Source organism: Diabrotica undecimpunctata, chromosome 2 (assembly GCF_040954645.1).
Source record: "Diabrotica undecimpunctata isolate CICGRU chromosome 2, icDiaUnde3, whole genome shotgun sequence".
Classification (NCBI taxonomy): Eukaryota; Metazoa; Arthropoda; class Insecta; order Coleoptera; family Chrysomelidae; genus Diabrotica; species Diabrotica undecimpunctata.
In genome coordinates, this window is record NC_092804.1 from 31,492,485 (window position 1) to 31,515,641 (window position 23,157).

The following is a 23,157-nucleotide window of genomic DNA, read 5'->3' on the forward strand; positions in this document are numbered from 1 at the left end:
AGAGACCGATCACTTGGAACAGTTTGCAATATTTTTTTAGAAACGAACTAAAATTTACATTTGCTAATTTTGAAAGCGGTATGTTTGCAGACACTAATGCGCGACACAAGACTTCATTAAAAGTTTCTTGCTCATCTAGTTTTTTTGAAGTAGATTGGAAACATTTAGCCATTGAAGTTTGATGTTTTCCTCCTATTTTTGCTTTTTTTGCAATGTGTGAAGCAGTTCTCACATGTTGGTCTATCTGAAGTTTCTTCTCACATGCTATCTATAAATAAAAATAAAAACCTTTATTTTAACCCAACCTTTAAAATATAAAAATATACAAGGTGTTTTTGGTTAATCAAATAACTGGTTTGGAGAAAAAAACACTCGCTAAGTGTTTTAAATGCAGTATTAATCCACAAATTAGTTTTTGTTACTAACCATTAGTACATCATATAACTTATTTTAAAATTCAACAAAGGTTTTTTTTTTGTTAATTCAACTACAATAAAAATAATTGTGTTTTAGAATAGCTGACTTCATAAAAAAAAGTAAAGGTGAAAAATTTTTCTAAATACACACCATTGTATTGTACCATTGACAATTTTTTCTCACTAAAGGAAGCTATTTTTCATTTAAAAACAACCTACGAGTACTAAATTTCAAGTAAGTACGTTTATTGGTTTTAAAGTTATTGTTGTTATTAACTAAAAGAATTTAATTTTTTTTAATTTTAACACCCTGTATCTCGAAAAGTAAATAAGTTTGACCCCTCATTAACTATATCGTTTTGTTCAATTTTTCGAGAAGTATCTACAGTCAAACGTTGTAAGTGTCATTTGGAAACACCCTCTATGTATGAAATATTAGATATTTAATAGAAAATATTAGATACTTACAATTTTGCCACAGACTGAACAGTAGATTTTTCCCATATCCATAGACAGCTCTTTATAAGGTTTAATCCAAGTTGAAGCACTGGTTGTTTTAGGCATTATAAAATCACAATCTTCCTTTTTCTTACGCACAACGAGTGTTTACGCTTTGAATATCAAAACAAAAATGATTTACAAATCTGAGCATCAAATTAGAAATGTTTAGGTACCTAAATCAATAAACTGGGAGATTTTGGAAAATCCCTAAATTAGGAACAAAACTATTAGCCGTTTACCTGCTGTTAAGATACAATAAATTGTAGATAGATTTGGGGATTAGATCATAAAATGCAAATGAGCGAACCCGTAGCGATTATCCAATAACTGAATGCCTCAGTGACCGAGACTTTCTAAGAATGTTGAGGGCTACTTAAATTGATCTTCTTTGAAATTGTAAATGTTTTGTACCTGTAGAGATTACGTACTTAGATCATTTCTTGATTAAAATGACTACAAAATTTTATATAAGAATTGAAATAAATTGGTATGTTTAAAAATTTTCAAATACAGTATAAAAATCTGAACTTTTATGCACTTTATGCAAACTTTTATACAAATATGCCAAAATATGAAATATTTGCATAAAATATGCACAATATGCAAAATATGCAATATGCATATTTGCCGAAGTCTATTCATGTAGTTTTAGTCTTTTGCACTCTAACGCCTCGCATAATCCATATTTTACAATTTTGCAGCTTCTGGTGCCTGACCACAGAGACTAAAGTTAAGCTTTCCATTATAGATGCCTATTCTATTTACGAATTCTCTTACTGGTGCAAACCCTGTTACTGTTTTTAGTTTGTTTCTGCTCACATGTAGTAGTTCCTATGTTATTTTTGTACATGGTCTACCAATCAAGATTCTTTTATTAGTTTATTTTGGAATTCTCTTCCAATATCGCTCATTACTTTCTCTGATCCAGTCCTCTACAGTCCTACGTATTACTGCCTTTGGTACTCCCATAGTAACAGCTGGTTTATTTAATTCGTTCGATCTCCTTTTTTCAAGTTGATCTGCTCTTACGTTGCCTTCGATGTTCTGATACCCTGATACCCAGACAAGCTCAACCTTGTTTTGGTTTCCCAATTTATTCAGTTTTTTGATGCAGTCCAACACCACCCTAGACGTCTTTTTCTTAAATAATAGTACCTTAAGGCCTAGTAGAGCCCACATAGCTGCTGCTGGAGCAGTATGCATGGAACTAATTATCCCCATACACCCAATTCTTGCAGCTTACTGAGTTTGAATTCTGTAGCTGTTTGAAGTGTCTTAGTGACGTCGCCGCGTAGGAAATTGAGTGTTTGATTACCATGGTGTATATCCAGTGCACCATATTGGGGGGGGGGGCAATATATTCTGCTTAATCAGCCCCCTCTGTATAAAGATCAAATTTTAGACAATAGCCTGATTTATCTACCAGCATACACACCTTCAAAACCACACCACATTCAAAACAAAAAATGCAATTAATTATAATGAAACTAATCGATTAATTAAAAAGAGAATTAAAAAAGGTAAGCAGAGAATGTTACATGAGCAGTGCCAAGAACTAGAAGAAATTGAGAAAAAATATGACTTGTTTAACATGCATAAAAGAATTAGAGAATGAACAGGAATGAGAAAAACACTTCAAACTAGGCAACTAAGAGATAAAAGTGGTCCACTTATAACAGATATAAACCAAAAAATGCAGAAATGGACACAATATATAGCACAAATTTTTGAAAACAAAGAGAGAACAGAAGGACCAAAAGAATTTAAGGATGATACTGGGCCTGACATTATACGAGAAGAAATTGAATATGCAATGAAACAAACTAAAGGTGGTAAATCTCCCGGGCCTGATGAAGTTCTCATCGAATTACTCAAAATTGTGAATACTGAATCTATTGATCAAGAACGGATTCTTAGCGGTAATAAGTGCTTTTATGCATACAAAGACTTAATGAAAAAAGTAAGTTACTGAATCGTGAGTCTCAGCTTAGAATCTACAAAACAGTAATTAGACCAGTGGTCACATATGGATGTGAAACGTGGACCCTCTCAACCACTGATGAAAATTAACTGAGAATATTTGAGCGCAAAATACTAAGAAATATATTTTGACTAACCCAATGCAGAGCGCAGATATTGTAAGATTTGTAAAGTCACAAAGACTAAACTGGCTTGGTCACCTAAAAAGAATGCCAGATAATCAAGCTGTAAAAGTAGTCCAAAGATGGAAGCCCCAAGGAAACATAACAAGGGGAAGGCCCCATAAAAGATGAATAGACGACGTAGAGAGGGATCTTAAAACCATGAACATCAGGCAGTAGCGAAGGAAAGTATCTGACAGGCAGAATTGAAGAACCTTGTTAAGCAGGTCCAGACTCACAAAGGGTTGTAGCGCCATTAGAAGAAGAAGAAGAATCTATTGATCTTCTTTTGGATCTATTCAATACCATATTACAGGTATAATACCTAAAGAATGGAAAGAATCAACATTCATACTACTATCCAAAAAAGCCAATATAAAGGAGTGCAATTAACATCGCACCATAGCCTTAATGAGTCATGTCTTGAAATTGTTTTTAAAAGTAATTCACAATAGAATACATAAGAAATTAGATGAAGGCATAAGTAATACACTAATGGGATTTAGGAAAGGATTGGGAACACGAGATGCACTGTTTGCAGTAAGTGTTCTTTCGCAGAGATGCTTAGACATAAATCCGGAAGTATATTCCTGTTTCATTGATTTTGAGAAGGCATTTGACAGAGTGCAGCATAATCGGCTTGAAGAAATTTTATTAAGTAAAAACATAGACAGTAGAGACATTAGAATCATATGTAACCTCTATTGGAACCAAACAGCAAAAGTGAAAGTTGAAAATGAACTGACCAAGGATATCCAGATTCGCCGTGGGGTCCGCCAAGTGTGTATTCTATTAATTTATACAGTGAAGCCATCTCAGAATTAGCGCTTGCCGAGGTCAGTGAGGGCCTTATAATAAACGTTGAGCCCCTTAATAACATAGGATATGCTGACGACACCGTCCTTCTGGCAGGAACACTAGAAGAACTGCAACACCTTGCTGAACAACTAAATATACATTGCAACGATTATGGACTAAAAATAAATTTGAAGAAAACCAAGTGCATGGTATTAACAAAAGCACAAAACATCAAAGTTAAGCTAGTACTAGATAATACAGAAATTGAACAAATATCTTCGTACAAATACCTTGGAGTATGGATCACAGAAGATACTGATCAGACAAAAGAAATAAGATGCCGCATTGAAATTGCACGGTCAACTTTTAATAGTATGAGAAAACTTTTTTGTAATCGCGATATCAATATATCGCTCCGAATAAGAATGCTTCGATGTTATATTTTCTCTACGCTTTTGTATGGGGTTGAAGCTTGGACACTTAAAAAATCTAACATTAAAAACCTAGAAGCATTCGAAATGTGGTGTTACCGACGCAGTTTGAAAATATCATGAATGGATCGCAAAACAAACGAACAAGTTCTCGAACAACTTGGAAAACAATGCGAAGTTTTAAATTCCATAAAAATCAGGAAATTGGAATACTTGGGCCACATCATGAGAGTTGAAAAATACGAACTACTAAGGAATATAATGCAGAGTAAAATTAAAGGCAGAAGAAGCGTAGGAAGACGTAAAATCTCGTGGCTATGCAATCTCCGTGAATGGTTTGGATGCAGTTCAATTGAACTATTCAGGCGCGTAACCAACAAAATTATAATTGTCAGAATGATTTCCAATCTCAAATAGGAGCGGAACTTAAAGAAGAAGAAGATACACACCTTATAGCCTCGTTTTATGGGTTTTTTGGCATATACTGCTTCAGTGCACTCCGTCCTTTGAACTTTATGATAGATTCGTCGATGGCTACTTGCTGAGATAGATACAAACAATTCTCGAATTTATTTAGTAATAAATCTATCATTGGGCGCAGTTTATACAGCTTATCAAAATTCTGGGAACCACGAACAGGCATAACAAAATTATTGATTACATGAAAATGGCCAAGTAACCAACTAAATCGCTTGAGACTCATCAAACTGGTATGTACGCATCTTGAAGGTCAGGTGCACTAGACCAGTAGTGATTATAACTAGGATATTGTTTTATACCCTTTAACAAGTTTTTACCCAAGAATGTTTTTATTTCTTTAAATTCAGTCGACAAAAAGTTTTTACCGTGAGTTGTTTTTATTTGCTCTGCATATAAATTAGTTTGGAATACCAAATGGTCAATAAAATCATCATTTATGAACAACTGAAACAAATTATATGGGGTTGAATTATCAAGCTCTTGAGTAAAGTCTGGTACTGCAGAAGGATATGTAAAGATTTCAGGAAAGATAGGTTTATGATTAGTTAACCATGTTGGAGGTGTATAAGCAGAAGCATTATTTTCCGGTCTAGGAGCTCTAGTAATATCTGTTGACTCCTCTAGTGGCAAGCCAGACTCTTCACCTGAACTGTTATAAATTTCCTCGACATCTGCCGTTGGAGTTTCAACCGCTGCGTGAACTTCATAATCAGAATCGTCCACTATCGATTCGGAGTCAGACGGTATTGCCTCTACACCTTCATCTATATTATCCAGTTCCGCTTGAAATTCGTCTATCGTCATGCCAATTAGTGTAAAAGATACCTATATCGTCCTTTCTCAATCTTGACATTTTTCTAGATAAAAATTAATTTTGTAAAACATCAAATGGGGAGCAGTGGTACGATTATTGTACCACGAGAAAACTTTGTGGATTTTCAATTGCCACACAAATATTATCAATTAGGTTAATATTACTTACCTAGCAACCTCAACACACGTCCTGAACACAATTATTTTGTAAATACTTTAGTTTTCAGTAACTTATTAATAAAAAACTGTCTACAAGCTTCAGTATACTGACAATAAAATAAAGTTTGTGACCACAGAGTGCGATCAAATCTGGATTTAAGTATGCCAGTGTGTTTGCTTATTCCCCAGTAGATATTTGTTACATTGGTCGAAAAACTGTACCACTGCAATGTAAGCGACAACGATTTAAACAGCTGGTACATTTATAAGACCACCGCCGCTTAACAATACCGAAAAAGGTACATCGCGTGTACCATGGCTGCTCAAAGAGTTAACTAAATCTCCCTTTAGCTGAATCTCTTGTCCCTGTAGCTTTAGAGGACTTAATTCATCCAATTTACGTTTGCGTATGAAAGCGACTATAGTAGATTTGTGAGGACTTCTGTACAGCTCTCGGTATATATTATATATAACGAGTTTATTACAGCTGCCGCCGTTTCTCGCAACCTAGCTTCCAACGCTTGCGATCGTTCCAGTCATCTACGTGTAGACCCCTATCTTCCATTGCACCTTTTACTTCTTGTCTCCACGATCTTCTTGGTCTTCCCTTTTTCCTGCGGTTGGTGGGGATCCACTGTAACACTTTCTTTGGCCATCGTTAATCATTCATACTTTCTACATGGCCATACCATTTCAGCCTTTTGCATTCTATAGTTTCCAGGACGTCAATGTCTATGCCCATACGCTCTCTGATTTCAGTATTCCTTACTCTATCTCTTCTAGTGAGTTGGCAACATCTTCTCCAATAATTCATTTCCATTGCTTTTATTTTGGATGCGTCATTTTTATTTATTACCCAAAGCTCTGAACCATATGTAGCAATGCTTTCTATGATACTTTTGTATATCCTAATTTTTGTGTTTCGGGTGATGTGGTTATTTCAAAGTATTCTATTCAGTTGACGTATTGCTGAATTTCCTTGACCAATTCTAGTAGCTATTTCTTTTGTATTCCGACCATTGTTTGTAATGTTTACACCGAGATATTTATAGCTATCAGTATTTTGAATTTCGTCGCCTGAGAATTATACTGTTCCATCTCCTAAAACTCAATTTTACAGGAGAGTGTTTTTAAATTTAATGTAAAATATTTTTGATATTATTGAAAAATTGTTTTACAGATCATGATCACTGTTTGCATATTAAATTACTTTTTGTTATAGTGCTTTATTATTGCCAATTAAAACAACGTTAACATGTAATACGGAAAAATTTATTTGGATATAGAACAAAAGGAACATTTAACTGAAATATTTGGGATATAGAACATGTATAGTGGATATAGAACTAACTAATTCTTAAAATGTTTTATTGGTGGTAACGACAAATTATCAAATAAAAACCAAAATTTATTAAATATATGATCGTAACTTAAACAAAAATACAATTATTAGGTGTACTAAAAAAACAATAATCTTCTATTTCTCGCTACTTTCCTTATTTGTCTATTTCTTTTGTTTTTCTTTGTTGCACATGATACTTGAATTGTGCTTCAAAACAACATTGTAAAACTCTTTATCAACTTCCGGCATGAACGGTATCATCTCTTTGAGATGATTTTCTTTAATTCAGGTAATTTTGGTGTTAAATTAACGAGTTGCAGCACTTCTGGTAAATTATTATGTATTTGACATCGCGTTTTTTTAACGTTTTCCAGTTTAATTTCCTTAAGTGGCCCTTTATATAGTTCACCATATTTTATGATTAAAGGAAATTCTTTTTCGTATATCAGATGTTTCACTTTAGTGTAAGGTACGTTTCGATAGGATAATTTTTCTGATTCTGCTTGGTAATTTTTATAATCTGCAGTGATCATTTGAAAAAATTTAAATTTCATTTTCCACGAGTTTGGAATCTTCGTTAAAATTTTTAACAAACTTACGGGGCTCCAAATATCTACATTTTTTACAAATCTTTCTATACAACTATGAGCTGCATCGACTTCTTGTACACAGCTGTGACCCGGTTCACCAAATTTCTGTTCTATTATTTTTATCTGACCTGAAGAATTGGATTGCAAAAAATGTTGCAAAGCAAATGTCATTATTGAATTTTTATTTTGAGGTACACAGCTGTCTGACCATAAAATTAATTTTTCAAGTGCAGGATTATCTAGTACTACTTTTTTAAGTATTTTAATCAAAGCACAAGAAATATGAAGTCCGCTTCTACCAGAAATCATTTCATGCCATAAGGCATTATATACGATCTTAGTTTTGTCGAAATGAACAGTTAAATTATAACAAGAAAATTTTGTTTTATAATAAAAATTGCTTACGTTAGATTTTGGTAGCGAAAAAACTTTTTGCAAATCAAAACATAAAACACCAACACATTTGCCCTCGGAGGATATAAATTTGTCTCGGTTTTTTTCCTGATGTACCAAATCTTTATTTTTCTTGTGAGTTTCAAATTTTAAAATATCTGCTTCAGTCGGATTAGTAAGAGAATTATATGCTGCACACTTATCACATATAGCTTTCTTGGGACAAAAGAATGTCAAATTAAATTCAGTATTGAATATTGTCCGATACATATGATATTTGACTGGTTCTGATTCTTGAGTTTTGTATAGATCATACATTTTTTGTAAATTTAAATTTCTTTCCAAATATTGTCTGGTAGAACTCTGTCGACAATAGTGAGAGTCGACTCTTTGAAAAGAGTTAATATGTTCTCGTACTTTTTGTTTTTTTCCCTCGGAGATAGTTTTCTTCTGATGCCTGCCACGAATAGGGGAACGAACAATGCATCTAACATCATCTTTTACACTTTTAAAAAAGTAGTAAATCCTCTGTTTACTAATATTTAATGTATTAAAAAAGTAATGTTGGCAAACTCTTATTTTAACTCCACATACATAAAAAAAATATTGATATGAAAATGTTTTTTTGCTGGTTTCATTGTTTGTTCTTTTTCTTACTGCCAAAATACGCTTCACATGTTTTGAGTAGAACTGATTCTTTTTGTCATCATTAAGAGACCAAATCTGTCTATGAATTGTATCTCTTTCGTCAGGAGTAATTTTAGCAGTACACTATAGTACACAATTTTCAGATCGACATGTCTCTATTTTCACAGATTTCTTTTCCCTGGTCCGCTTCATTGTATCAACATATTCTTGTCCAGATTGTCATTTATGTTTTCTTTTATTTTGTTTCCAATCTGATGGTCTTCTTTTTCGTTTTCGGTTAATCACCGCAGGTTTTTTAACTTCTTCGTTAAGATACTCTTCTTCCTCTGCCATCTCAATTTGACTCTCAGGTAACTTTTGTAATTGAAGATTATTTTCTTTTTCTTCATAGTTTTGTGCCAATGCGTCTACTTCTTGCAGTGTGCTAAATTGTAAATTTTGTGTATCCATAGTGTTTAAAGTAACCATTTGTAAAACAACAACTTTTCCTTCATTTGGTGTCGCTTTAGGTCCGTGCTTATCTTGAGATGTTTCTTTACTAACGTTTTCTTTGTCGTTTTCGACATCCTCTTCGATAATATGCCACAAAGAGCTAAAATAAGATATTATTTAGTGGTATTATTTCTCAAAAAATTTAATGTAAGCTTACTTCCAAACGTCACTAGGACATAAAGAAGGCCTTGTTGGCGACGGTGAAAGTTTTGCACTCATTATAAACTGCAAAAAGAAATTGATTTAAATATCAATGTAGTAAGAAACACATGCAATTCGAATCAAAATTACGAAATTAAAAGGAACGAATTTGAAATATGACCACATTACTTTCTGAAACATTCATGCTAATCCATTGCTAATCCACCCCTGTACTACTCTATTTATATTAAAACACATACAACCCGTATTAGTAATTTAATAGTTAGAAATACATAATAATGTGTAACATATTTCTTTTTATAATAATTATCAAGATTTTTTATTGATTTGAATAGGTTTAATTACATTTTATTCAATAAAATATCCGTGTCTATGAAAATTTTGAGGTTAGGTAATATTGCAAATTCGTTTAATAAGGATGATTAAATCAACACAAATCATCTGTCAAACAACTGTCAAAGTGTATAGACGCATTTCAAAGTTTCTCCTTAAAATTTAAATATTTAAATGATTATTCTTAAAGTCTGAACGAGTAAATAGTGAATAGTGGTAAAATAAAAATCCTATTCCATTCCAATTTAAGCAGACGACGAGTAAAGACCGATATGTGACAATTTCACCGAAACATTTCAACTTTAATGGTTCAAAAGTGCATTGGTAAATTTGACTTTCCAGTGGCGTAAAAAAAAAAAAATTAAGGTAACTGTTATTTTTAATCCTTTTATCCACAGAGTCCCACTAGGACATCTGTTGCATTGATAATAAAAATTTATGTGTAGTGGTTTTGGTATCCAGAACCGCTCACTAAAATGACCTCAACTACTACTCAAATGACCTCACAAAATAACACGATCAATAATACCAAGTCTTATGTTGCTGCCACCTTATCTAAACCTCCACCTCCTACGTTTCCTCATAAAAATCAAGCCATTATCTTACATGCCCTTCCTAATGTCGTTCTATTTGAGTACATAAAAGCTATAGGAGACATCGTTACCCCAAAAAATATCATCTTTGCGTCTCGAATCTCAAATAACCGCATTTGTATTTATTTAAACTCTGTTAAACTAATCGACGATCTTCTCAGTGCCCACCAAAGTATCACTATTAACTCAACAGTTGTTCCTATCCGAAGACTTATAACACCTGCTAAGCGTATTCTTATATCAAATGTATCTCCCACGATACCTCACAGCACTATCGAAGAAGGTTTAAAAGATATCGGTTTACAGATAGTCTCTCCTGTATCATTCGTGAAATGTGGCTCGCTAGGTGATGAATATGCACATATAATGAGCTTCCGAAGAGTGGCGTACGTTATTCCGGATAAAGAAAACTTTTCAGTCCAGACCTCTCTTTTAATAACTCATGACTACACATCATATCGAATATTTGTGTCTACTGACAAATTACAATGTTTTTTATGTAAACAAGATGGTCATACTGCTGAAACTTGTACCAATGAACCAATTTCTGTAGCCCAATCCGAACTTCCCTCTCCCACTACCTCCGTATCCATGCCCACAAATACAACGATACCCGAATGCACTCCCAATCAAATCAATGCACCATCCACATCTTACCCCGAAACTACAACTAATGTGGCAAAAAGCATCTCCTTAGTTACACAGTTAGCATCACCTCCCGTACAGAGACAGAAACGGGCTATATCCAGTGACAGTAATGCTGGCACCCCTTCTCAACTTTCTCCAGTTCCTACTCCAGAACCAACTATCAATCAAATGCCTCCCCCCTTATCTGTAAAATCTACCACTAATTCTTTTAGCCAGCCGCAAAAGAAAAAAAGTAAAACAATTGAAACAAAAGAACATAAATTGACACCCATTTCTTATAATGCAGTCCAAGCCATTTATAAAAATAATTTATCCGAACTAACTCTTACTGAAAACCAATTTATAGCTTTCCTAGAAATTACCTACGGCATACCGGACCCACTTAGAGAAGCTCTGAATTTCACTTCCAATATCCAGGGATTGCTTAATGATTTATCTCTTCTTCATTCGCAATCAAAAGAGAGATCCTTTAAAAACCGAATAACAAGATTGCAAAAAAAAATTAAAAGAGAGCTTAATCCTGAAGACTCCGACAATTTAAGTGCATCATCCGATTACCTATCTGACGATGAAACTAACGCTCCTATTTCTCAATGCTCTCAACAATCCTTACAGTAGTCCCACAATTATCACATTTAAACATTACATTCAAAATAATTCAATGGAATTGCGATGGTTTCTTTCCTCGCATAGAAAGAATCCAGCAATTAACTTCCGAAGAACAACCTGAAATCATATGCTTACAAGAAACTAACTCAAAAATTACTAAATTTCCTAAACTATACAATTTTGAAGGATATCATTATATTCGAGCTGACTGCAACAGAGCCAGTGGTGGAACTTCAATTTTTATTTCCAGTGAACTATTTTCTTCGCACCTTCCTCTCACCACCGAACTTGAGGCTATCGCCATAACCACTTGGTGTCCTAATAAGATTACTATTTGTAGCGTATACATTCCACCCAATCACTCTCTAAAGGAAATAGAACTTCTTGACCTCATTTATCAGCTCCCTTCTCCCTACATTCTTGTAGGCGATTTCAACGCTCACAACCCTATGTGGGGTTCCAATAGCACGTCAAACAAAGGTAAAACTATTGAAAACGTAATTAATTGTACAGATTCCTGTCTACTAAATACAGGCTCTAGTACACACTTGAATTTCTCATCAGGCACATTTTCTTCTATAGATCTTAGCTTTAGTGATCCAAAATCCGCACCTTTACTAAATTGGAAAGTTGCTGATGATCTTTACGATAGCAATCATTACCCCATATTTATATCCACTGATATCCCCAACTCTAAACAAACTATATCCAGAAGCTACTGGCAACTCAAAAATGCCGACTGGCTAAGCTACACTACCAAAACAGATACCACCTTACCTTTTCTCACACTATCCAACAATATTGACTACAATTTATCATTAGTCACAAACACGATACTCTCAGCTGCCAATTTGCATATTGGCAAAAATTCTGTTTCACACAAACATAAAAGGGTTCCGTGGTGGAATAATTCTTGCAAAATCTCCGTAGAACAACATAAGGAAGCACTTAGAGATTATCGGAAAAATAAAACACCAGAAAACCTCACAGAATTAAAAAAAGCTAGAGCCAGGTCGCGATTTATTATAAAACAAAGTAAAAAATCGTCATGGAGAAACTATGTATCTTCTATCAATGAAAATACCAGTCCTACTAATCTTTGGAAAAAAATACGACAAATTCAAGGAATCAATACAAATACTAAAATATCTAGTCTAATTTTAAATGATAATGTAATTAGTGACAATCAAGAAATTGGTGAGACCCTAGCCAGTCACTTCGACAAAAAATTTAAAAGCAAAATAAATTGCTCTCAAATCGAGCCAGTAGTCGATGCTTCCTTTCCAAGTTCTTCAGCAACTGTCAAAGATATCGATTACTTAAATTCCCAATTCTCTTACATAGAACTTACTTCGGTTATTAAAACTCTTAAGAACACTGCTTCCGGCCCCGACGATATTCCTTACATTTTTATAAAAAAACTATCTAGTTTGGGTCATCTTAAACTTCTTGAAATGTTTAACTTAATCTGGTCATCTAACAAGTTTCCTAATCAGTGGCAAACCTCAATTGTAATACCCATTAAAAAGCCTAACATATCACGATCATCACCCAGCGCTTATCGACCAATATCTCTAACATGTACCATGTGCAAAATCTTTGAAAAAATGATCAATAAACGTCTTACGTGGTTTTTTAACAAATATAATATAATTCCAAAAGAACAGTCAGGGTTTCGACGTAATCGCTCTACTCAAGACAATCTAATACTTCTCCAAAGTCATATTTCCGATGCCTTCAACAGGAGACAAGAAGTCATTGCAGCAGTGTTTGATATTGAAGGTGCATTTGATACAATTAGCAGGCAATCTATACTGAAGAAACTTTCTCATTATAACATTAAGGGTAACATATTTAATTTTATACAAAATTTCTTAACTTCACGAACATTTAGAGTCTCTGTCAATGGCATTTTTTCATCACTACACCATCAAACTGACGGCGTACCACAAGGTTCAATATTAAGCCCCACTCTGTTTAACCTAGCAATAAGCGACTTGTGCTCTGATATAATATCCCCTATTAGGCATGTCCTATACGCAGATGACCTGATAATTTACTGCCACGGACGATCTATCTCTACAACTTCCAAGCTTATTCAATCCGCAGTAGATACACTAGTTAAAAAAACAAGCTCCATAGGCCTGTCTTTATCATATACAAAATCAAAAATAATAAAATTTAGTAGACTATCACCCTTCCAATCCCCTAATATTATGATTGAGAGAGCGAATCTTCCAGTAGTCAAGGAATGCAAAATTCTCGGTGTAACGTTTGATTCACGACTCACCTGGAAACAACATATTCTAGAAATTAAAGGTGAAGCAAACAAGAGACTTAACATTATCAAAACTCTTTCAAACTATCATTGGGGCGCAGATGAGAACTCCCTGCTTAAGATATATAGGTCTATCATTCGTTCCAAACTGGATTATGGTTGTTACATATATATCTCTGCCTCTAAAACACACCTTAACCTTTTAAATTCGATACATCACACAGCCTTACGAATTTGTTTAGGAGCCTTTCGATCTAGCCCCGTAGAAAGTCTATATTGCGAAGCCAATGAGCCCCCACTTTGGATTAGACGTGAACAATTATTACTTTCCTATGCTGCCTCCGTTTCATCCAATACCTCCAATCCAGTTTATCTTCTTCTTACTTCATCAACTAATAATCAGCATTACTATTCTAAATCACCATCAATAAAACCCATTCCACTAATTTTAACACAATTACTTAATAACATCTCTCTATCACAAACAATCCCACGACCCCTACCTCCATATCCTCCTTGGTCTATAATCACCCCTCAGTTTAACACATCTCTTACAAGATTCGATAAACTTACAACACCCAGGGAACTCATTAAAAAGTCTTTTAAAGAAATTATATTTACAAATAAATACGACATAGTACTTTACACTGATGCCTCAAAGAATGATACAGGAGTAGGCTGTTCTGTTACCACGTCAGATAACCTTATCACATCATCTTGTATCCCCTCGTTTTGTAGCGTTTTCACTGGCGAACTATTTAGCATATTTCAGGCTTTCAAATCCATTTCTTCACCTGATAAACAAGTTGCAATATGCACAGACTCACTAGCCTCAATACAATCTATCCAAAATATATTCACTGATCATCCTATTGTCCAAAAGATCCTTGATTGTTACCAACTAATCGCTTCCCAAAAAATAACAGTTACATTAATCTGGCTACCATCCCATATTGGTATCACAGGCAACGAACTTGCAGACAGCCATGCAAAACTTGCCTCAACATCATCTGATAATACGGTTAATATACAAATTAGTAAAGATTTAAAATCTCACATTAAGAAACGAGCAAGAACCCGATGGCAACAACACTGGGACACCAATAACTCAGCATTACATCAAATCCAACAGTTAGTCGATAGCCCCCTTGATTTGATCTCTGCCAGTATGTCCAGACGAGATGCTATTGTAACACGAAGACTTCGAATAGGACATACAAGATTAACACACGGATACCTGATGTCATCCAGCAACCAACCCACTTGTGAGACCTGTCAATCACATCTAACAGTTAACCATATTCTCACCGAATGTCATCAATATTCAGCAAAAAGACTATTTTATTGCCTTAAAAGTGATTTAAAAGACATACTCAATAACTTGGATCAAATAACCTCAAGTCTAAAATTCCTCAGAGACGTTCAGTTATATTATAAAATATAATTTTGATTGTATTCTAACAATATGTACTCTATAACATATTCTTGTAATTTATTGTAACAGTTTTACATTTGTAACCGTTTTCGTGTAAGTGGCCTTTGTTGCCGAGCACGTTAATTTTCAATAAAAAAAAAAAAAAAAAAAAAATCAACACAATAATATTAAACGTACTTACTTAAATTGTTTCAGGAATACCCACTACTATTTAGTTTAAATACATTTTCTTACTATTCACTTTTTACAAAAAACAATAGATCATTTACCAACATGCCATGATGTACATACACGTACAGTCCGGTATTAAGCACATTATGCGTAATGGATATAGAACACTATAATTCTAGTAACGTATTTATTCTAAAAGTTAAAGAGGATATAGAACAAAATAATTTTAAAAATATTTTGAGGCATACGGGATATAGAACTAAATGTTACTGAAAACTTTTAATTGGTTCTGAATATTATCATCATTTCAATGGATATAGAACAAGCTAATTTTTACAAAAATTTCTATGTATACACCTCCAAACTGCCAAAAAGTGGATATAGAACAGTATAATTCCCAGGCGACGATTTGTTTTCTTCCTAGTTCTAAGTGCTTTCCTTCACCTCCCACTACTACGTACTCTGTTTTTGATGGATTAATTGATAAGCCCCACTTCTTCATCTATTTTTCGTAACATGTAGTGGATATCGTCTTGATCTTCTGCAAGTATTACTTGGTCATCAGCAAAATGCAAGCTGTACAGTGTATGGTCTCCAATTTTAACACCCATAGGTTCACATTTTGTTTTCCAAATATCCAAAACCCCCTCCAAATAAATCTTAAAGAGTGTAGTTGCAATGCAGCAGCCTTGGCGAAGTCCTTTGGACACTTTTCTCTTTTTTGTCACTTTTTGTCCAATCGTTATTACACTCGTCATATCATCGTACAACTCCCTTACAGCATTAATGTAAATCGGTGGAATATTCTTGTCTTCTTGCAAATGCCATAGTTTGGCTAATGAGACACTGTCATACGCTTTTTGAAGATCAATAAATACCATGTGTGTCTCCATATTATGTTCCAAACGCTATTCTATTGTTTGTTTTAGGCAGAACACTTTGTCTATACAAAAACGACCAGTACGAAAGCCACTCTGATCTTCAGCGTCTTCCCAGCAATCTTCAATGCGGCTTTTAATTATCTTCCCGTAGACTCTACAGATTGAGTTCTGCTCTAGCTGAAGCTCTACCGAGAAGCCCTCGGTAATTCTTACAATCTTTTCTGTCGCCTTTATTTTTGTATAGATTGCTGATATATGCAGATTTTCATTCTGGGGGTAGCTCTTCTCCTCTCAAGAATAAATTAAAAGTATAAGCCAATAGCTCAAATAGTTTGTCAGGGCCATATTTAATCAGTTCAATCGGTACTCCCCCCGGTCCTGGAGCCTTTCCATTTTTCATAGCGTTGGCGTGTTATTTAATTTCTTCTGGTGTTATTTCAGTTTCTTCGCGGTAGGAAATATCATATTTTTGGTAGCCAATATCTTGGAGTTCTGTTCGATCTTCTGTCAGCATTTGTTCATAATATTCGACCCATAATTCTGGGGCTATTAGAGTTAACCTCTAATGAACAGCTCTCTGTAATATTTAAAATACGTTGTTAAGACGTTCAGCAAGACGTCTGCTTTTTCTTTGTTGGAACGGGCTCATTCGCCATTTGATTTAAGGATAGGAGGGGTAGTTGTGTATGGTTTCTTAAGTTTTTAGTCGCCTTTTATAATGTCTGGTTATTTGCTATAATGTTCGAAGGTTTCGTTGTTTGCAGCTTTGATGACTATCTATCACTTAAATAAAATTTATTGCGTTTAGCAAGTATTTTATGAATATAACCTGTTTTCCTTTTTTTGTCATTTTTCAGTTTAGTTTTAGACAAAATAGATCTTAACGTGCTTATGGTTGTAAATCTTACTTTCATATTGTGTATGTTCCCTAAGCTTTAAAGTTTTTCTGCTAAGCATTTTACACATTGAATTAGTATTTTCTTATAAGTTCTTCAAAAAAAAATGTATTGCAAAATATTTTACCTTGATAAAGTAAGTAAGCTTTAATTAATAACATTAAATATTACTATATTTATTAAAAGTCAATCAGATCACATTTATAAAGGTATAATTTTAAGTACCACATTTAACGAGCCTTTTGTATTTATTTCCTTCCAAATACGTGTACATAATCTTGCTGAAATCTCGTTACTATGTCTTAAAAGTAGTTTTTTGTTTCTGTAGTAAATTCTCGCTGCTTATAACCGCAAATGAACATGTTAACTCTCCGCCGCGACGCGGTGGTACGGTTCGCGAAGGGAAAAGAGGGGTAACAGTTTCATCTCTTCATCTCTACCACTCTTCTCGGGGTTTGTAAGTTAACGCTCCACGAGACATAGGCAATTAGCTGCATAATTTTATTGCCCTAAAAGTGGGAAACTTATGCTTGCTCTGTTAAGTCGAGAGTCTCCTAAGATGTGTTTCTTAATTCAATTTAGAACATTATAAAATATCTCAATAATTTTGAAATTATGATGGTTAAATTTATAATATTACAGGACTTTTAACATCACATTCACTTGGTTGGTTCTCTTTAGAAAGTGAGTAAAAGTTTATTTTAATAAATTCATCTCTTAGGTTCTTCTATTTTTATGAACCGTTATATTAGTAATGGGTATAACATGCACAATATGTGTTAATAAATACTTATATGTAATTAAAATAAGTGCTTTAAAGCTCTAATATACATAAAACAATTTTATTAAATTTATATAACATTATATTAGTGAAAGTCTTGAAATTAAGTATATTTAAAACTAAAAAGAATAAACAGTACTTTTAAAAAAATTATAATGATATTCCAATGTAAAATCATCACTTTTATACCATGATAAAGACGATACCTTTTAAGTCCTGCTCGATTTTGATAGCTACTGACCAGAACAACAACAAATAAATCATATAATCTAAATAAGTCCTGTGGGACAACAGACAGGGCGGATGGTGATCTTGAGCTGCAGTGGAAGAAAACTGTCCAGGAGAAGGAATACTCCAAAAATGAAACCCTGGTCTTCCAAGTCGAGGGTTGAGGCATCGGACTCACTCCCCGGTACTCGAAAAAGAAAATTATAATGTTAAAAACTTAACAAAATGCCTCGAAATGGACTGATGAACAAACGATGATGGTTTTACAAAGGTTTTAACAAAAAAATAAATGAAGTAATACACAAATAGAACATGTATATTACAGTGGTCATCGAAACAAAACCAAAGGATCAAGCATTAGAAAACATTGGAGAATTCGATTACTTCTACAGTGGGGTACCAAATTGCAAAATGGCTTAACAGGGAGTAGCTATACTGCTACGCAAGAACTTGGAAACGCATAACTATATGTGAGGCCATCAGTCAGAGACAGATAAAAATGAATCTAACAATTAACAATTATAGGATTATATATATATATATATATATATATATATATATATATATATATATATATATATATATATAAGGTTCCTTTTGATAATTAGTAACACAACTGAGTTTCTGAAATTAAAGATTTATTAAAACATGTTCTATTTACATTATTTACACAAAATTTTACCTGAAATTAAAGAAACGACATTTAATGTCACTAACTCTGGATGTTTAACATTCTTAACCACAAATAAAAATCTGACAAGGTGACAAGTTTTTAAATATAAAGATGACAGAAGTGGTTGTGTCTAATATTCCAGATAATGTACTCGGTAGAGCGCGGCAATATTTGAATGATGAAATTATAATTTCATTACATCCCCTTTCCCAGAGGAGAAAATATTCATGCCTTCAAAGTTTAGTAATCGTCTACATCTTCTTCATCTTGTTCTTCATCTTCAGATGTTGAGATTGGAGTCAGCTTGGATATGTGGAACAGATTGGACTCTGATGTTCTTCGGTTCAGGTTTATTCTGTAAATTGAATTTGACAATTTTTCCGTAATTTCATACGGTCCTATTTTCAGTTCGTCAAGTTTGTTCCTGTTTAATTTGTTTCCATTTTCCACATATACCAAATCACCTATCTTGAAATCAAAATGTTTACGGTTTTTGTCATAAATTTGTTTATTATAATTATGAGATTTGATCGTTCTATCTAGAGCAATATTTCTATTACGAATCCAATCTTCCTCAGAAGTTAATTTTTTTAGTTCATTTGGCAACATTGCAACATTTTTGCCATACATTAAGTATGATGGTGCGAAACCAGTGACCGTATGTTCTGTTTCATTGTATTTGCGCACACATTCTTGTGCTATTGTTGTCCAAGCAGTTTTTTGTTCTTTTTCGTTAATTTTACATCTGATTTTATTAATTAGGGTCTGATTTAATCTTTCATTTAAGCCGTTAGAAAATGGTGAATTTGTGGCAGTGAAGATTATTGGTATAAATTTTTCATCTAAAAAATTTTTAAAATTTTTTGAATTTATTCCTGGGTATTGGTCTGTTAGAATCATACCAATCTGATCTATCTCTGATATGCTTTTCACAAGTTTAATAAAATCATTTGCAGTTTGAGTTTTCGATGTTAGGATATATGCATATCGTGTAAAGTGATCCACTAGAAGATGCAAATATTTTTTAGTAGATCGAGAACCCCCAAAACCTCCAATTGTGTCTATGGAAATAATTTCGAAAGGTTTTGTGGCTGGACCTAAATGTGACATCAATCCAAATTTTCCTAGTCCTCTTGATTTGTTTCTAGTACATACTGCACAGCTTTGGCATATTTCCTTTATATTTTTGGTTAAATTTTTAGCCGTATAGTATGGTCCTATCATCATATGCATTTGTTTTATTATTCCTATATGACACAAGTTTCTATGTACATCTTTTAAAAATTGTATGCTATAATCTTCAGTTAGAATAATTTTTTCCTTTCCTCTTACTTTTTTGTAATAAACATTATTTTTAGTTACTAGTTTATTATTACATTTTATATCTTTATTTTTTTCTTGGTCTTTCAATATATCTTCAAGAGTTATCAAATTTGTAACTTTCAACTGCTCTTCCATATTTTCATCGGGTTCTAAGACAGGATTTCTGCTAAGGCAGTCAGCTTCTAAGTTATATTTTCCAGGGCAATATTTCACCACAAAATCATATTGCGATAAATAATATGTTAAATCACCTAGTTCTTCATCTGTTCTAGACTTTATATTCATATTCTCCAATGGCTTGTGGTCCGAAAAAACAGTAAATTTCTTACCTATTAAGTAATGTTGCCAATATTTAACACATTCTTTAATTGCCAGGCACTCCAGGTATATAGCTTTTTTCCTCTTCTGTACTTCATTTAGTTTCTTTGAGAAATAGGCCACTGGTTTTTCTTCATTGTTTTCCTGTGGTTGCTTTAGCACCCCTGCTATTCCTAGTAAGCTAGCATCAGTATATATGTGTATCGGTAGAGTTGGATCAAAAATAGTTAGTACAGGTTGAGTTAACAATATATTTTTTAAATCTTCAAATGTTTTTTGGCATTCTTTAGTCCAATTAAATGGTTGACCTTTTCTCAGAAGATTATGCAAAGGATCCAATTTTATTGCTATTTTTGGCACATATTTATGATAAAAATTTATCTTCCCTAGAAACTGTCTAACATTTTTCTGTGTTTTAGGTATTGGAAAGTTTTTTATTGAAATCAAGTTGTCCTTCAGTGGCTTTACACAATTATTTTTTATTACATGACCCAAGTATTTTACTGATTCAGCTGCAAACATGCATTTTACAAATTTTAATCTAAATCCTTCACTTTTGATTGCTTTAAATAGTTGTGCTAGATGGCTGATATGTTCCTGGAATGATCTTGAAAAAATGAGTATGTCATCTATGTAGCTCACTGTGAAATCTGCAAGTTTGTGTTTTCTTATTATGTTACACATTATTCTTTGGAATATTGCTGGAGATGTTTTTAACCCAAATGGTAAACAAGTCCATTGAAAGTGTCCTTCTTGTGTAACAAATCCAGTTTTGTGCCTATCTGTAATGCGCATAGGGATTGACCAAAAAGCAGAGTTTATGTCCAATGTTGAGAAAAATTTACAATTTCTTGTCTTTATCATTAAATCCTCTATAAGTGGAAAGGGTTGTGATTGGGGCACTACAATTTTATTCAAGTCTCTGAAATCAATGCACAATCTTGACTTTGTATTTTCATCTCTTTTGTAAGCTAATGTAACTGGGGCTGCAAAAGGACTGTAAGATTCTTCTATTAGATTCTTGTCTAGTAGCAATGCAATTTGTTTCTCAATCTCCTTTTTATCATCAACTGTGGTTCGATATGGCCTTTTGCTGCAATATTTCTCTTCTAATAAATCAATGTGTGCTTCATATTCCTTCACTGTCCCTACATCATATTTGTCTTTTGCAAAGACAGATTTGTTTTCACATATTAACTCATTTATTATTGATTGTTGATCACAATCTAAATGGTCTACATGAATTTTAAAATTTGTCTCATCAAAGTGTTCATTGAAATTTATTTAATATTTATTTTCTATTTCATTTAAACTATTAATTTCATTTGTTTCCTTAGGATCAAATTTTATTTGTCGATTATTATCTCTTACTTTCTTATAAATGTCACAATTTTTTGAAATTGTTTCAATTTCCGTAGTAACATCATTTTGAATAGGCACTTTTTGACTTATTTGCAAGTTTTCATTTTGACACAAATAGAATTTTTTTATACAGTCTAAACCAATTAAAAAATCGTAATCAAAATTATCTTTTTCGATCACAAAGACTTCTGTCTCCTTTTCTATATCAAAAATTTTTACATGTAATTTTACCATACCACTAGTTTTTTTAATGCCATTAATAGTTTTTAAATTAGTATTGTTAGGATCAATTGAATTATTGTTATTTATTTTTAATAACTTTGAATTTATTAATGAAACATTTGAACCTGAGTCATATACTCCAAAAAGCTCAATATTTTTATTCAACACTAATTTTATTTTTATTAATGGCAGTATTAATAGTTTTTTGAATCAGAATTTTGTAGTTCACATTCTAACTCTGAATTATTGATAAGTTTAATTTGATCATCCTTATTAGTTTGATTATCCTTTGATTTAAACCAACAAGTTGATTCAAGGTGGTAGCGTGTTCCTTTTTAAGTTTTTCACAGATGGTACATTTATGCTTTTGCTCTCTGTCCAGTCTTTGTTTGTTTCTAATTTGTTTTTCTTCAACATTTCTTTTATAGTGTAAGAATACTTTTTCACTTTCTTTATTTGCTAAGTGTTCATTCTTGTTTAATTCACTGAAAAGATAAGTAGTTGAACTCAGTGAATCTTTATCAAGTCTGTTCATGATGTTTTCTGGTAAACCTAACACAATCAGGTTTATTAGTGTGTTATTGTCAATTAACTTATTAACTTCTAATAATAATCTTTCTTTTTTTGTGGCATATTCTAATAGAGAACCAGTTTGATATTTGAATGTAAAAGCATATTTTATTTGGGACCAACCTTTCTTTTCATAAGTATCACAAAAATTTGTTTTCCAAGTTTTCCAATCTGATTTCACTGTATATTTAATTAACATGCTACCATACCAATCTAAACATTGTTTTTCAAGTAGATGTCTTAAACTTTCTATTTTATCTTCATCATTTAAAATTTCAAACCTTACACATTCTTTTTCAAATTCTTCCATCCATTGTCTAACATTTGGCATTTTAATGGAAAATTTTTCAATTAAAAACTTTTCTGTTAACTTCCCCACATTTTGAATGTTTGGCAAATCTTCATAGCTAACAGCAGCTGGTTGTAGTTTTTCTTCTAAATACTGATCACCAAATTGTAAATTTTCACCT